The sequence below is a fragment of the Triticum aestivum genome, chromosome 7B (genome assembly GCF_018294505.1).
Source record: "Triticum aestivum cultivar Chinese Spring chromosome 7B, IWGSC CS RefSeq v2.1, whole genome shotgun sequence".
NCBI classification, from domain to species: Eukaryota; Viridiplantae; Streptophyta; class Magnoliopsida; order Poales; family Poaceae; genus Triticum; species Triticum aestivum.
In genome coordinates, this window is record NC_057813.1 from 647,002,953 (window position 1) to 647,020,250 (window position 17,298).

Consider the following 17,298-nt stretch of genomic DNA (forward strand, 5'->3'; position numbering starts at 1 on the left):
GTCCACGTGGCATCATTTCATTAAAAGGTCGTTCAAGGACCCCGGACACGGCTAGACGAGTCCGGCATAAATAGGCTAGGGGCTCCCTAGCCGCACATCCCTTCACAAGGGGCTGTGCGTATAAGCAACAATGAGCTAATATCGGCTCAGCTTTATTTCTTAATATTTCCATTCTTTTATGCACTTTTTGCACGACTTCCTTTCAAACTAAGTTCCTCTCTTTTTATAGATGAACAACATGCACACCCGTCCAGGATACGGCCCAACGGAGACACAGGCGCAGACGTGCAGCAGGGACCCGTTGCAAGGATTCTTTTCAGATTAAGACCCTGCGTAAACCTTTTTTACTGTCTCTTGTTGCTATAATCCCCTGGTTTCTCATTATAACCAGAGAGGAGACTGACATTTTGGCATCGGTCACGTTAGAGGACCTCGCCCATACCTGGACACCAGGGGCTCAGGGCATTGTTCTGCCCATTATTATAAAGACCAAACACCTTAGGGAGTGTTCGGCGTCTCGAGTTAGGCCTTATATGCATTAGCTCCGAATCATGTCTTTGGTCAAATGTTGGGTTTGCCCGTATCATCGGCTAACGCGGCACCAGGAGAACTACTGCGATTGTGCCCCAGTTCGGCTGGGCGAGCACCTCAGTAGAGAAAGCCGAAAACTGACTGTCATGATACAGCGAGAGACTGGTCAACCACTCGATCGACTACTGGAATGTTTAGAATTCCTCCTCTTTGACGAAGGGCCGTTTCCCGATCAGGCACACACGCGCCCCAAATTCGGAGAGCACGGTGCCACTAGGGGCTATATCGTAGCCCCACCCTCGAACTCCTATGGCTAAGTGAAAGTGATAAAGCATTATAGTCCGGTTGCCTCGTTTGCTACGCTACCACCTCCTTCACAGGACCGAGACGTCGGATTAAGTGTGAAAATGCACTATTTTTTGCGAACACCCCCGCACCTTGTGCGAGGGGGATGAAGCCGACGACTGCATCTTTCAGGTTATACACAAGTATACATAAACGGCCGCACAGGAGATATTTCACTATTTGGACGCACAAATATGAAAAGCGCTTACATCATAAACATTGTCTTACAAATCAAAACGTTCATTGAACGTGACATTTTTTGAGCACTGCGACTCTATTACACGAGCACCACGCAGAACTTCTCCAAAATAGTGCTCGCCGGGTAATCGGCTCTCGTCCGAACCCTCGGCCGCAACGGCGGTGGCATCCATCTCTGTCCAATGTGTCTTCACATGGGCGAGGGCCATCCATGCACCCTCTATGCAGGCCGACCACTTCATCGCCTTGGTATGCGGCACCGCCCCAAGAAATTGCTGCAATAAGCCAAAATAGCTCTTCGGCTTGGGCCTATCTGGCCAGACATGAGTCACGATATCTGTCATGGCAAGTCCGGACAACCTATTCAGCTTAGCCCATTCGGCCAACCGATCGGTCAGCGGAAGTGAACAATCCAGACTATGGAATTGAGACCAAAACAGCTCTTCTGTCTTGTGATCCTTCTGACTTCGGAAGTGCACAACGGCATCCGCCGCACTCGCCGCTAAGTCCATATAAGGATCCTCCGGACCCCACAGCTGGCCGAGCTGAGCATACTTTGGATCCGTGAACCTTCGGCGCAGCAGAAAAGGCTTGCCAGCCACAATGTCCCCGGCTTGGCGCAGCTCCTCTTTTATAGCCCGAATTGCAGAACGGGCATCCTTGGCTTCGGCAGTGGCCTTCCCCAGGTCTTCTCGCTCCGATAGGCGCTCCTTTTCAAGAGCCTCCCTACGATCGGTAGCATCCTTTAACTTCACGGCCATTTTGGCCATCTCTTCCCTACTTCGGCAGTGTGCAGCCCTTTCGGCCTCTCACTCCTCGGCCGCCCTCAAGGCAGCCGCATCACTCCATCTGGATTGCTCCTTGGCTTGAGGAAGTTCTGCTCGAAGGCTCTCCACAGCAGCGGCACCATCTGCGTCAACCACCATATTGTAAGAGGTGGGCTTCGGCTCCCTTACAAGGTGACCATGGAGAAACAACTTACCTTGCGACTTGTCAAGTCGCCTGTTGACTAGCGCGATGTCCGCATCCGCAACGTCGAGTTGCCGCTTCAGTTCAGCAACTCCATCAGTCCGGCTGGCCCCCAGACTATCCGCCACCTTCACAGGAAAGGCGAAAGTTAATACCTGCGATTTTGATCCTCGACATGCTGTCGCTTTCGACAACCTACCGAGTCTCAGGGGCTACTATCTATACAGGGCGCATGTTATGTGCAAAACTGTCAAAAAGGTGTGTCATTTTTACGTACCTCAAACCCCGCCAGCAAACTCCTGACGGCATTACGCAATCCGCTTTCGGCGGACGAAATCCTTCCAATCACCATACTCATCAATGCATGGTGATCTTCTGAGATGGACGCCCTCTCAAGCAGATCCTTCAGCTCCCCCGGCCGAACACTAGTCGGCGCCGAACTCTTCGGCTCTGCCGGGCTCGGGGACACCCTCCGTGATGACACTTCAGGCTCGTCCGCCCTATCCAACGGCGCAGCGGACGGAGGCGTCTCGCTCTCCACCATCTCCGGACGAAGGTCCCCCGAAGACGAGCTCATCTGAGAAGGTCGGAGATCCGAACTACAAGGTAAAAACTTCAGTTATCCTCAGAAGCACAAATAAGGACGTCTCTTATTGCCAAACTCCCTTTTCTCTACTTACGGCTCGCTGGAGGGCTGATTCTTTAGGGGAGACTGTGCGGCTGGGGCCTCCCCGGACGCAGGACCCTCCGGCGAAGATCTCTTCCCCCGCTTAGGGGCTTTGGCCTCCGGGTCTCCGGAGGCGGTCCTCTTCTCCCCCTGGAGGGAGGGATTCTTGATCCCCCCTTTTTCAAGCGCCTCCTTGGGCGAGGCGGTAGCTCCCTTATTTTCCCCTTCGCCTTCTTCTGAAGGCGCAACCTCCAGCATCCTGACCAGCACGGGATCCGGCACGGTCTCCGGGAGGGGGGACGGACACCGTATCAGCTTTGCTTGCGCTATCCACTCCTGTTAAAGGATAACGGATTAAGAGGCGAATCATAGAAAGGCAAACAAACGGTATGTCCGAACACCGAGCTACTTACTTGAGTATCCGGGCGATTGCATCTTAGGCCAGCGTCCTCGGTCAATTCCGGACACACCTCTTGTGATCCGAAGAAAAATTTGTACATCTCCACGGGTGTCGAACCCATGAAGTGTTGGAGAATCCGTGGTCCCTCCGGATGAAATTCCCATAGCCAGCGAGGGCGGCGTTTGCAGGGCAGGAGACGCCTAATCAGCATAACCTGCACCACCACGACCAGATCGATCTCCCTCACTTCGAGGTCTCGAATCCAGCCCTGCAATAGGGGCACGTCCTTTGAAGGCCCCCAGTTGAGCCCTTGGTTGACCCACGACATCAACCATCGTGGAGGTCTCGAGCGGAATATGGGCGGTTGCTTCTGCCTGCTGCCCTTCGGAGCGGTGATATAGAACCACTCCGGCTGTCACAAGCCGAGCTCCTCTTGGAAGGAGCCCTCGGGCCACGGGGCGTTGGCCCTCCTGCTTACGGCCGCCCCGCCGCACTCTGCTTGACGCCCCTCGATCATCTTCGGCTCCACATTGAAGGTCTTCAGCCACAGGCCGAAGTGGGGGGTGACGCGGAGGAAGGCTTCGCAGACAACAATAAATGCAGAAATATGGAGGATGGACTCCGGAGCCAAGTCGTGGAATTCCAACCCATAGTAGAACATGAGCCCTCTCACAAAAGGATCCATCGGGAAGCCTAAACCCCGACGGAGGTGGGATACAAAGACGACATACTCGCCGGGCTCGGGGGTGGGGATGGCCTGCCCTTCGGCGGGCAACCTGTGCGAAATCTCGTAAGACAGGTACTTGGCCTCTCGCAGCTTTAGCACGTCCTCCTCCGTGACGGAGGAGGGCATCCACCGGCCCTGAAGGTCGGAGCCGGACATTGTTGAAGATCCGAGGCGCTCGAATCTGGGGCTCTGGGTGTTGGAACTCGGGGCAAGGAGAAGATTCGATGGAGGATTGAAGAAAAGAAACGAGCCTTGGTCCCGTTATAAAGAGGAAGAATACCAAGAGCCGTCTCCGTGACCGTTCGGGACTCGCCTTCGATAGAGGAGGCGTGGCGATGGGCGCGGTTGGGTTACCCACGTCCGTATTGATGAGAATCCCGGAATAAGGGGGACACGATCTCTGCTTCGACAAGACGTGCCAAGGAAACCGCTTCGCTAAACGCGCTGAGGTGGTATAATAAAAAACGAATCCAGTAAAGGCTTGGTGGTGGTGTGACGTCATGCCGCAAAACACGTCAGCTGATTGAACTTGTGTACATAATATTCTCTCTACGGGGGAATGTGGAAATTATTTTGCAGAGCCGGACACTATCCTGGTGTTCACAATCTTCTATGAATTATTCGGAGGAGGAACCCGCCTTGCAATGCCGAACAATATGCGCGCCGGACTCATCGTCATTGAAGCCTGGTTCAGGGGCTACTGAGGGAGTCCTGGACTAGGGGGTGTCCGGACAGCCGGACTATCATCGTCAGCCGGACTCCAAGACTATGAAGATACAAGATTGAAGACTTCGTCCCGTGTCCGAATGGGACTTTCCTTGGCGTGGAAGGCAAGCTTGGTGATACGGATATGTAGATCTCCTACCATTGTAACCGACTCTGTGTAACCCTAGCCCTCTCCGGTGTCTATATAAACCGGAGGGTTTTAGTCCGTAGGACAACATAACCATTACAACAATCATACCATAGGCTAGCTTCTAGGGTTTAGCCTCCTTGATCTCGTGGTAGATCCACTCTTGTACTACCCATATCATCAATATCAATCAAGCAGGAGTAGGGTTTTACCTCCATCGAGAGGGCCCGAACCTGGGTAAAAACATCGTGTCCCTTGTCTCATGTTACCATCCGCCTAGACGCACAGTTCGGGACCCCCTACCCGAGATCCACCAGTTTTGACACCGACAAGGGGTCTATGCCCATCTTGCGCACTGTATCCTGATAAAGCAGGTTCAGGCTGTTGCCGCCGTCCATCAGGACTCTAGTGAGGTGAAATCTATCGACGATTGGGTCTAAAACCAATGCGGCGAATCCGCCATGGCGGATACTGGTCGGGTGGTCCCTTCGATCGAAAGTGATCGGGCAAGAGGACCATGGATTGAACTTCGGGGCGACTGGCTCCATCACATATACGTCCCTAAGTGCACGCTTCCTCTCCCTCTTGGGTATATGGGTTGCGTATATCATGTTTACCATCCACACTTGTGGGGGGAAACCCTTCTGTCCTCTACTGTTCGACGGCCGAGTCTCTTCCTCGTCGTTGTTGTGCAACCCCTTGTCATTGTTTTCAGCAATTAACTTGCCTGCCTGCTTGAATACCCAACAATCCCTGTTGGTGTGGTTGGCTGGCTTTTCGGGGATGCCATGTATCTGGCAAGAGTAGTCGAGTATTCGGTCCAAATTGGACGGACCCGGAGTGGTTCTTTTGAATAGCTTCTTCCGCTGACCGGGTTTAGATCCTCTGAATCCGGCGTTGACTTCCGTATCCTCATTGTTATCGCCGTTAACGCGGCATTTGTTTTTGCTTCGACGCGACCTGCCATTGTGGTCCTTAGTATCCGGACTGCCAGCATTTTTGCTGAGGTTGTTGCTGCGGGCTAGCCAGCTGTCCTCCCCCGCACAGAAGCGGGTCATGAGTGATGTGAGGGCTGCCATGGATTTCGTCTTTTCCTGTCCTAGGTGCCGGGCCAGCCACTCGTCGCGGATGTTGTGTTTGAAGGCTGTGAGGGCCTCAGCATCCGGACAGTCGACGATTTGATTTTTCTTTGTGAGGAACCGTGTCCATAACTGTCTGGACGATTCGTCTGGCTGCTGAATTGTGTGGCTTAGGTCATCGGCGTCTGGTGGTCGCACATATGTGCCTTGGAAGTTGTCAAGGAATGCGGCTTCCAAGTCCTCCCAACACCCAATTGATTCTGCTGGCAAGCTGTTAAGCCAATGCCGAGCTGGTCCTTTAAGCTTGAGTGGGAGATATTTGATGGCGTGGAGATCGTCACCACGGGCCATATGGATGTGAAGGAGATAGTCTTCGATCCAAACCGCGGGGTCTTTTGTGCCATCGTAGGATTCAATGTTCACGGGTTTAAACCCTTCAGGGATTTGATGATCCACTACTTCATCTGTGAAGCATAGTGGGTGTGCGGCGCCTCTATACTGGGCAATATCGCAACGCAACTCAAGAGAGCTTTGTCTACTGTGTTCGGCCCAGCCGGAGTTGCTGTATCCGGCACGACGGAAGTCATCTCGCGTCGTGGGGCGCCCACGTGATCCATAGATCGATCTTGATTGTCTTGCCTTGTCCTCCAATATGTCTCGCAAGTCCGGTGCATTCCCTCGTGGCTTCGTACTTTTCGAGCGGTGCCGGGGTACGGTCCTGGTGGAGCGTCTAGATGGCTCTTTGTCGCGGCCACGAGGTGGTCGGTCTACCGTATTGTGCGGTGGTGATGAAGGTTTATATGCCTCCTCCTCTAATCGGGGGAGCAACTTGCGTTTTGGGTAGCTTTTGGAGGGGCGTTCGAGTTCATACTCTTCGGCCGCCAGGACTTCAGTCCATCTGTCGGCTAGCAGGTTTGATCAGCTTGAAGCTGTTGCTACTTTTTCTTTAGGCTATTTGCCGTGGCCATTAGCCTGCGTTTAAAATGCTCTTGTTCGACGGGATTCTCAGGCACGACGAATTCGTCGTCGTTGAGGCTTGCCTCGTCTCCGGAGGGAGGCATGTAATTATCATCCTCGACCTCTTCGTCTGCCGCTCTCTCGTTGGCTGGCATCTGCATCCTCCTGCGCTGAATCTTGCTGGAGAGGGTTGTCTTCGGCACTCTCTGGGGTGTTATTATCTCTGGTGCCGGAATCTCCATTCTTGCTGTGGCGGGATTTACAGCGGCGCCGCTAACGTCGGCGCTTGGGCTGTTTCTTAGGGGAATCTGCCTCCGCTGCTTCTTCGCCGTTCCCGTCCTTTGGGATGTCCACCATGTATATGTCGTATGATGAGGTGGTCTTCCAGTGCCCCGTAGGTGCTGGTTCTTGGTCGTCTCCGGCATCGTCGTCCATACCATCGATGTCTTCGGAGTCATCGTCTAGCATGTTGGTTAGATCATCGATAGTGGCTACAAAGTGGGTGGTGGGTGGGTTCTGAATTTCTTCGTCGTCCGTATCCCAACCGTCCTGACCACAGTCCGGCCAGGGCTCTCCTGATAGCAAGAGATGCTTTAGCGAATTCAAGATGTCGCCAAAGGGTGAGTGCTGAAAGATGTCCGCAGCGGTGAACTCCATGATCGGAGCCCAATCGGATTTGGTTGGCAGGGGCGCAGGAGGTTCAGAGTCCGGCAAGGAGTCCGGCACCTTGGAGTCACGAGCTTTGCCAGGGATAGCGTCAGTGTTCGGCTCCATCGCCGTAGAGATTGCAGCCCCCGAGGCGGTGTCCAACCACCTATCCTCGATCTGCGCGGTCAGCTCCGAACTAGGGGTCGGAGCGGGCTTATGTGCGGCCTCCAAGGCGCTGTCCGGCGGCAGAGCTAAATCATGCCCATCGTGACAGTGCGGCTCGCTCGGCTGTGGCTCGAGTCCATCGAAGATCAAGTCTCCACGGATGTCGGCCGTGAAGTTTAAGCTTCCAAACCTGACCTGATGGCCAGGGGCGTAACTTTCGATCTGCTCCAGATGGCCAAGCGAATTGGCCCGCAGTGCGAAGCCGCCGAATACGAAGATCTGTCCGGGGAGAAAAGTCTCACCCTGGACTGTGTTGTTGTTGGTTGAAGAAGCCATCAAGCCTATCGGTGTCGACACAGAGGAACTCTCAATGAAAGCACCAATGTCGGTGTCAAAACCGGCGGATCTCGGGTAGGGGGTCCCGAACTGTGCGTCTAGGCGGATGGTAACAGGAGACAAGGGACACGATGTTTTTACCCAGGTTCGGGCCCTCTCGATGGAGGTAAAACCCTACTCCTTCTTGATTGATATTGATGATATGGGTAGTACAAGAGTGGATCTACCACGAGATCAAGGAGGCTAAACCCTAGAAGCTAGCCTATGGTATGATTGTTGTAATGGTTATGTTGTCCTACGGACTAAAACCCTCCGGTTTAAATAGACACCGGAGAGGGCTAGGGTTACACAGAGTCGGTTACAATGGTAGGAGATCTACATATCCGTATCGCCAAGCTTGCCTTCCACGCCAAGGAAAGTCCCATCCGGACACGGGACGAAGTCTTCAATCTTGTATCTTCATAGTCTTGGAGTCCGGCTGATGATGATAGTCCAGCTATCCGGACACCCCCTAGTCCAGGACTCCCTCAAGTCACCAATCATGTATTCAAGCTTTCTCTTCTCTTGCTTTAATTTATCCCTCTCTCCAGTGACTTGGTCCCTCTCCTGGATCACTTGATCTCTCTCTTTTTCTGCCTTAGCCCCGAATACCTGATGAATGCTTGTTACTGTTTTGTCATTCATCTTCCTCTTCTCAAGCTCTGCCCTAAGATCAGCCATAGCAATTTGTGTGCTGCCTAATTGGCTAATTGCATGCTCCTTCTCAGCCACAAGATTAGCAAAATCAAGTTTGAAATTGCTAAGCTCTTTTTCCAACTTCTTCTTCTCTTCCAAAATCTTCAAGTTTTTCTCAGCATTCAGAACATTTTGTCTGAGGTTCTGTTTTGTCTCCTCTTCATACATGCTCCATATCCTAGCTAGGCTCATCTTCATAGCATCAGGCCACTCAGGGTCAACCCACTCCACATAGTTGCAGCTAGGTACTTCCTATGAATTTAAAGCAAACATAATTTCAATTTAAAGCAAACATAATTTTAGTTAACTAATCAAGAAATTCAGCTAACTACTCAGCAAATTTCAGTTAACTAAACATAGCACTTTAAATGGCATACAAATTGACTACTAAAAAATAACTAAAATTTGAGCTTTTTAAACTTTTGACAGTGTGAATGAGTTTGTACTAACCTTCTGGGCACAGGTTAGGAACCTCCTACCAGTATCAACTGATTCAAATGCCACAACCTTCTCAAACAAAGTTCCATGCTGACATGTAAAACTAGGCAAATCTATGGCCAGGCCTCTCCATTCCTCACAGAAAATTGTGGCAGGAGACTAAAATAGATCCAGATTTGGATTCAGAATGAAGAAACAAGAGAAAACCCTAGCTTTTCGTAACCCTAGTAGGAGATGAGCAGGAGATGACCAACCTTGTTGGTAACAGAGTCGTCTCCAGAAGAGCTAGGGAGATCATCCCACGACACCATGGATCTTTGTGGTGCTGGAGAAGAAGAGAAGAACTTTGTGGTGCTGGAGAAGAAGAGAAGAATGGGAATGAGGAACATATACTTGTGGCTGGGGGGAGGAAGATATACTTGTGGCTAGGGGAGGAAGCAAAGGTGGATCTGGTGGTTGTGGACCAATGGCAAACATACAATGCAAGTTGTAGGGTGCCAGTGTGCATTGTTGTGGACCAATCAGTTAGCTGAATATTTGTTCATTTAAGTTCAGTTATATTTTGGCCATATCATACAAGCTCATTTAACTTAATCCTTGTTCAGTTAAGTTCAGTTACATTTTGGGCATATAAATCAAGCTCATTTAACTGAATCTTTGTTCATTTAGTTGATTTCCAATTTGGCCATATCAACCAAGCTAAGACCAAGTGCAATCAACATTGACACTGACCAAGTGCAGTTAACATTGACACTGAACAAATTGGAAGATTCAACATTGACATCATAGATACATCATATCCATTACAACCATACAGCCAAAATAACATCATATCCATTACAGCCATAGATACATATCCAGCAGCTCAGACACCAGCTCAGACAGCCATAGATACTAACATCTCACTTCTTCATAATGAAGATGAAAGACAACACACAAAGAACCACAACACTGGCCATAAGAAGCTTTAGCACTAGAAGGATCTCTCTACCTAATCCAAGAAGCATAGCAACTTGCTACTTGGTAGCAAGGTTTTTCTCACTAGGGCTGCCAAAATTCACCCTGCCTGCAATGCCTCTTCCAGCCAAGGCCCTTCCAGCTAAGTTTCTTCCTTCCATCCACTCAGTCCTCTTCCTCTCAAGATCTTCCCTCCTGTCCTCAGCTGCACCAATTGCATCTACAGCAGCATTACCAACAAGAACTCTAGTTTCAACCAGATGCTGCACATATTCCATCTCCCAGCGCCAGAAATCACAGGTGACCTACAACCAAAGCAATGCAATGTGTGAAAATGACTGACAAAGTGCAGTTAACATGAAAAAATGTTCAGTTAAGAGATCTCTTCACTTAACTCCATTGCACATTCAAGACTAAAATTCAGTTAAGGACTAAAATTCAGTTAAGGACTAAAATTCAGTTAACCATGGCTACTGAGCACATTCAAGACTTCTAATCACATGAATTGCTGAACATTCAGTTAACTTCTAAGCACATCACTGCATGGCTACTGAGCACAGCATGGCTACTGAACAGGGCAGGTGCATGAATCGAACAGAGCAAGACTGAGGCTTACATTGTCGTGGGTGCACTTGTAGAAAACCCAACCATCGTGCTCATCAGTGCTAGAGCGGTAGCACTTGACGGGTTCGCCACAATAGGGGCATCCGACCAGTGGCACCTCAACAGAGCGGCCACGCAGACCAGAGCGGGAGGATCTCGCAGATGACATGCCGGTGGAGCAGATCCAGGCGGTGGTGCCTGCGGCGACAGCGGCGAGAGGTAGCAGCAGATGCAGGCGGCAGAGCAGGCGACGGTGATTAGGGTTCGAGGGGTGAGAGAAGAGGGAGAGGTGCAGGCGCGGTGCGGTGCGGTGCGGGCGCGGTCCGACCAGGTGGGTGCGGGCGCGGTCCGACCAGGTGGGTGCGGGCACGGTCCGACCAGGTAGGTGCGGGCGCGGTCCGACCAGGCGGGGGGATAAACGCAAATTCATCGTTTTTGCAACAAACCCCCTTATTCTCCCGTGCAGCTGAGCTGGCGGTCAAAGCCCGCGTGGACTAGCCAGTCAACAGCCAAGTCAGCGCATACGTAGAGGAAATGGTATTTTGGATTGTAGACGAACACCTGAGACAAGTTGTAGGACTGTATTTCGGGTATTTGCAAGTGCGAGGAGAAATGCGGCCAACGCGACAAGTATGGGGACCTACAGTGAATTTTTCTCTTGTGGGAAATGCATGCCGCCAAACAAGCACGGAGGCTGCACATTCGTCTTGCAATGCACTACTGGTTTGGACTACAAAATTCAAAGTTATAAATTTGTAGGATATTTCTGTAAGATAGAGCCTACGTAGCACTAGCCAACATGCAAAGTGGGCCATGGATCTACAAAAACATAGTCACGTTAAGTGGATCTTTAGTTTTAGCCACGCCTAAGCCGATATTCTGTCAAACACACAAGAAATATGAGAAGATTCTCTTAGGCAAGCCAAAGTGTGGCTAAAAATTAAGCACGAAGGTCAGGCAAGTTTGTAAAAACAATGTGGAAATTATGGTAAACTTAAGCACCACACCCCCGCAAAAAAAAGCCACCAAACAAACAAGCACCCTTTTTCCGATGTGAGGACTCCGATGTTGCCCTCTTGCCTTCACGACAAAACCCTACAATGCTAGCAAGAAAGCAATCCTTCTCAACCCACCAATGAGATCTGGGATCCACCTACTTGTTGGATAAGCATGTAGTGATTCTCCCATATTCTTGACAAAAACCATTATACTAGCTGAATATACATGCAACAACGTTTGAAGAAAAACTGCCAACATGAATCTAGCAAGATTTTCACAAAATATATTTTTCTTCCACATAATACATGGCGTGATTCGAATATGAATGGAACCTTGTAGAATTACTAGCTGCATTTCAAATAGATCGGTCATCAATCATTTTTCTAGCTTTGCTCGGCCGAGTCTTCAATTCAAATTATACATTACCCCAGTTCGAACAATCAAAAAGCTGTTTGTACTAAACGGTTCTGACAAAGTCTTATCCAATTCTTAAAGCACTAACAAGCAACAGTATATATTAAAAAAATAAGGGAAAGCACAAGGATAACAAAACAAGCCTGGCAAGTGGCAAGAGATAATTTCCCACAAATTAAGCATGCATTTAGCATGAAACCTAAATCCACCAAATATAAGTAGAAAGTGCAGGCGTACAATAGTTGCTCCCAACATACATAGAAGTAGGATAAATGCCATCATCAGGCGACAGAAATGCAGCATTTAGTTCTACATCATCATAATGAAGTTCTAGTAAATCAAGCATCAAAAGGAAGTAACAAAATGCATAGACTCGTTGAACTTCAGCACCTACAGCTTGCCTTCGGTACCTTCTCCCACGTACAGAGAGGAGAATGCTAGTAAGCGCCGCAGGGGTGCTGATGATGAACTCGACGCACTTGGCCTTGAGGTGCGAGCAGTTGTGCTGCTCAGCTAAAGCCAGAGTTGTTGTTGCCGTGTCGACCGTGATGCCACTGGAGAGCTTACCCTCACAAATGACTTTGAGCCTGCCAAGTCCGTACCTGTCAGCACTCACGAGAAGATGCTGAGCCATCGGCGCCACGGCTTCCAGCTCTTGATCAAGTTCAGGCACGGTGTCAGTGTAGATGTGAAGAGTATTGAATTCTGAATATGTATTAGGGCCTCAAAGGGATGTTTATATAAGTTACAAAACTTGGGGGCCAAGGATAGTAGAGATAGATTACAATTTGAACTACCAAATATACAAACCGAAGATATACTCTAATACCCCCCCGCAGTGTCAACATCCGGTGTAACAATGTTGAGACTGGATCGAATGCCAGTGAATGCTGCAGTAGGGAGCCCCTTGGTGAAAATATCAGCAAATTGCGCAGTGGTAGGAACATGAAGCACACGGACCTCGCCAAGAGCCACTTTTTCACGAACAAAATGAATATCAATCTCGATGTGCTTGGTGCGTCGATGCTGAACAGGATTGGACACCATGTAGACTGCAGAAATATTGTCGCAATACACAATAGTTGCACGCTCGATTGGTCAATGAAGCTCAACCAAAAGCTGACGGAGCCACACCGCCTCGGCCACAGAATGAGCAACAGACCTGTATTCAGCTTCTGCAAATGATCTGGAAATTGTAACCTGCCTTTTGGAAGACCAAGAAACAAGATTGTCACCCAAATAAACACAAAAGCCGGATGTAGATCGTCGAGTATCTGGGCAACCCGCCCAGTCTGCATCAGAATAAACTGTCAAGCTTGTGGGAGAGGAAGAATTAAGGAGAAGACCATGATCAATAGTGCCTTTGAGATACCGAAGTATTCTCTTGACATGAGAATAATGAGGAACACGAGGATCATGCATATATAAGCAGGCTTGTTGAACAGAATAAGATATATCAGGGCGAGTGAGGGTGGCATACTGGAGAGCACCAGTGATACTGCGATATAGAGTAGGATCAGAAAAGGGTTCACCGTCGGCCGACAACTTAGTACCAACGTCGACCGGCGTACGACAAGGTTGACAGTCAGTCATCCCTGCACGAGAGAGCAAATCAAGAATGTACTGACGTTGAGATAGAAAGAGTGTAGATGAAGTGCGGGAAACAGTGATCCCAAGAAAGTGATGAAGAGGACCGAGATCAGTCATGGAAAATTCACAATTAAGAGAAGATATAATGTGTTGTAAAAAGGAATCAGAAGAGGCAGTGAGAATTATGTCATCAACATATAAGAGAAGATAGGCAGTATGGGAGGAGGAATGAGAAATGAAGAGAGATGAATCAGATTTAGACGCAGTAAAACCTATTGTGTGAATAAAGGTGGTGAAGCGATGAAACCAAGCACGAGGGGCTTGTTTAAGACCGTACAGAGATTTGTGAAGAAGACAAACATAATCAGGAGAAGAGGAATTCTCAAAACCCGAAGGTTGTTGACAATAGACAGTTTCATTGAGAGTGCCATGGAGAAAGGCATTTTTAACATCTAACTAATGGATCGGCCAAGATGAGGACACAGCGAGACTGAGAACAACACGAATGGTACTAGGTTTTACAACTGGAGAAAAAGTCTCATCAAAATCAACACCGTGTTGCTGAGAAAACCCATGACAAACCCAACGAGCTTTATAACGAGCGAGAGTACCATCAGCATGAAATTTGTGACGGAAAACCCATTTGCCGGAAACAACATTGACACCGGGTGGTTTGGGAACGAGAGTCCAGGTGTTATTTTGCTGAAGAGCATGAAACTCATCACGCATAGCAGAGTGCCAAAGAGGATCGAGAAGAGCACGTTTATAAGATGTAGGAATAGGGGAGATAGTGGGAATGGTAGTGAGGTTAAGACGTCATGTAGGGAGGTGAAAGCCACGCTTACCACAAGTGCACATGACATGATCATTGACCGGAGGTATGATAGGAACGACATTAGATGGAAGAGGCGGTGTGGAGGAAGAAGTGGTGGATGGAGAAGCAGTTATTGGGGATATAGAAGTGGGAGGAGAGGAAGCTGATGTCAAAGTGGGAGTGGTGGGCGTTGAAGGCTGTGGTGTGTTGGAAATATGCCCTAGAGGCAATAATAAAAGCATTATTATTATATTTCCTTGTTCATGATAATTGTCTTTATTCATGCTATAATTGTGTTATCCGGAAATCGCAATACATGTGTGAATAACAGACATCAACATGTCCCTAGTGAGCCTCTAGTTGACTAGCTCGTTGATCAACAGATAGTCATGGTTTCCTGACTATGGACACTGGATGTCATTGATAACGAGATCACATCATTAGGAGAATGATGTGATGGACAAGACCCAATCCTAAACATAGCACAAGATCGTATAGTTCGTTTGCTAGAGTTTTCCAATGTCAAGTATCTTTTCCTTAGACCATGAGATCGTGTAACTCCCGGATACCGTAGGAGTGCTTTGGGTATGCCAAACGTCACAACGTAATTGGGTGACTATAAAGGTAGACTACGGGTATCTCCGAAAGTGTCTGTTGGGTGACATGGATCAAGACTGGGATTTGTCACTCCGTATGACGGAGAGGTATCACTGGGCCCACTCGGTAATGCATCATCATAATGAGCTCAGAGTGACCAAGTGTCTGGTCAAGGGATCATGCATTACGGTACGAGTAAAGTGACTTGCCGGTAACGAGATTGAACGAGGTATTGGGATACCGACGATCGAATCTCGGGCAAGTAACATATCGATAGACAAAGGGAATAGCGTACGGGGTTGATAGAATCCTCGACATTGTGGTTCATCCAATGAGATCATCGTGGAGCATGTGGGAGCCAACATGGGTATCCAGATCCCGCTGTTGGTTATTGACCGGAGAGTCGTCTCGGTCATGTCTACTTGTCTCCCGAACCTGTAGGGTCTACACACTTAAGGTTCAGTTACGCTAGGGTTGTAGGGATATGTATATGCAGTAACCCGAATGTTGTTCGGAGTCCCGGATGAGATCCCGGACGTCACGAGGAGTTCCGGAATGGTCCGGAGGTAAAGATTTATATATGGGAAGTCCTGTTTCAGGCATCGGGACAAGTTTCGGGGTTATCGGTATTGTACCGGGACCACCGGAAGGGTCCCGGGGGTCCACCGGGTGGGTCCACCTGTCCCGGGGGGCCACATGGGCTGTAGGGGGTGCGCCTTGGCCTAATGGGCCAAGGGCACCAGCCCCACATAGGCCCATGCGCCTAGGGTTTGAAAGGGGAAGAGTCCTAGGAGGGGAAGGCACCTCCTAGGTGCCTTGGGGGGGAGGGAAACCCCCCTTGGCCGCCGCACCCCCTAGGAGATTGGATCTCCTAGGGCCGGCCACCCCCCATTGTCCCTCCTATATATAGTGGGGGAGAGGAGGGACTTCACACCTGAACGCATTGGCCTTTGGTTGCCTCCTTCTCCCTCCCCAACACCTCCTCCACCTCCATAGTGCTTAGCGAAGCTCTGCCGGAGTACTGCAGCTCCATCAACACCACGCCGTCGTGCTGCTGCTGGTGCCATCTCCCTCAACCTTTCCTCCCTCCCTTGCTGGATCAAGAAGGAGGAGACGTGGCTGTTCCGTACGTGTGTTGAACGCGGAGGTGCCGTCCGTTCGGCGCTGGTCATCGGTGATTTGGATCACGTCGAGTACGACTACATCATCACCATTCTTTTGAACGCTTCCGCTCGCGATCTACAAAGGTATGTAGATGCATCTAATCACTCGTTGCTAGATGAACTCCTAGATGATCTTGGTGAAACGAGTAGGAAAATTTTTGTTTTCTGCAACGTTCCCCAACAGTGGCATCATGAGCTAGGTCTATGCGTAGTTCTTCTTGCGTGAGTAGAACACAATTTGTTGTGGGCGTAGATTTGTCAACTTTCTTGCCGTTACTAGTCCTTTCTTGCTTCAGCGGTATTGTGGGATGAAGCGGCCCGGACCAACCTTACACGTACGCTTACGTGAGACCGGTTCCACCGACTAACATGCACTAGTTGCATAAGGTGGCTGGCGGGTGTCTGTCTCTCCCACTTTAGTTGGAGCGGAATCGATGAACAGGGTCCTTATGAAGGGTAAATAGAAGTTGACAAATCACGTTGTGGCTTTAACGTAGGTAAGAAGACGTTCTTGCTAGAACCCTAATTCAGCCACGTAAAACTTGCAACAACAATTAGAGGACGTCTAACTTGTTTTTGCAGCAAGTGGTTTGTGATATGATATGGCCAAAGTTGTGATGAATGATGAATGATCTATATGTGATGTATGAGATGTTCATGCTATTGTAATAGGATTCACGACTTGCATGTCGATGAGTATGACAACCGGCAGGAGCCATAGGAGTTGTCTTTATTCTTTTAATGACCTGCGTGTCATCGAGAAACGCCATGTAAATTACTTTACTTTATTGCTAAACACGTTAGCCATAGTAGTAGAAGTAATAGTTGGCGAGCAACTTCATGGAGACACGATGATGGAGATCATGATGATGGAGATCATGGTGTCAAGCCGGTGACAAGATGATCATGGAGCCCCAAGATGGAGATCAAAGGAGCTATATGATATTGGCCATATCATGTCACGTTTATTATTTGATTGCATGTGATGTTTATCATGTTTTGCATCTTGTTTACTTAGAACGACGGTAGTAAATAAGATGATCCCTCACAATAAATTCAAGAAGTGTTCCCCCTAACTGTGCACCGTTGCGACAGTTCGCTGTTTCAAAACAC

At 49.3% G+C, this 17,298-nt stretch overlaps 1 pseudogene; it reads right to left on the reverse strand.

Moving 5' to 3' along the window:
• Positions 1-11,703: 11,703 nt before the first annotated feature.
• LOC123158350 (BTB/POZ and MATH domain-containing protein 1-like) overlaps positions 11,704-17,298 on the reverse strand; it is a 30,679-nt pseudogene continuing 25,084 nt past the window's right edge.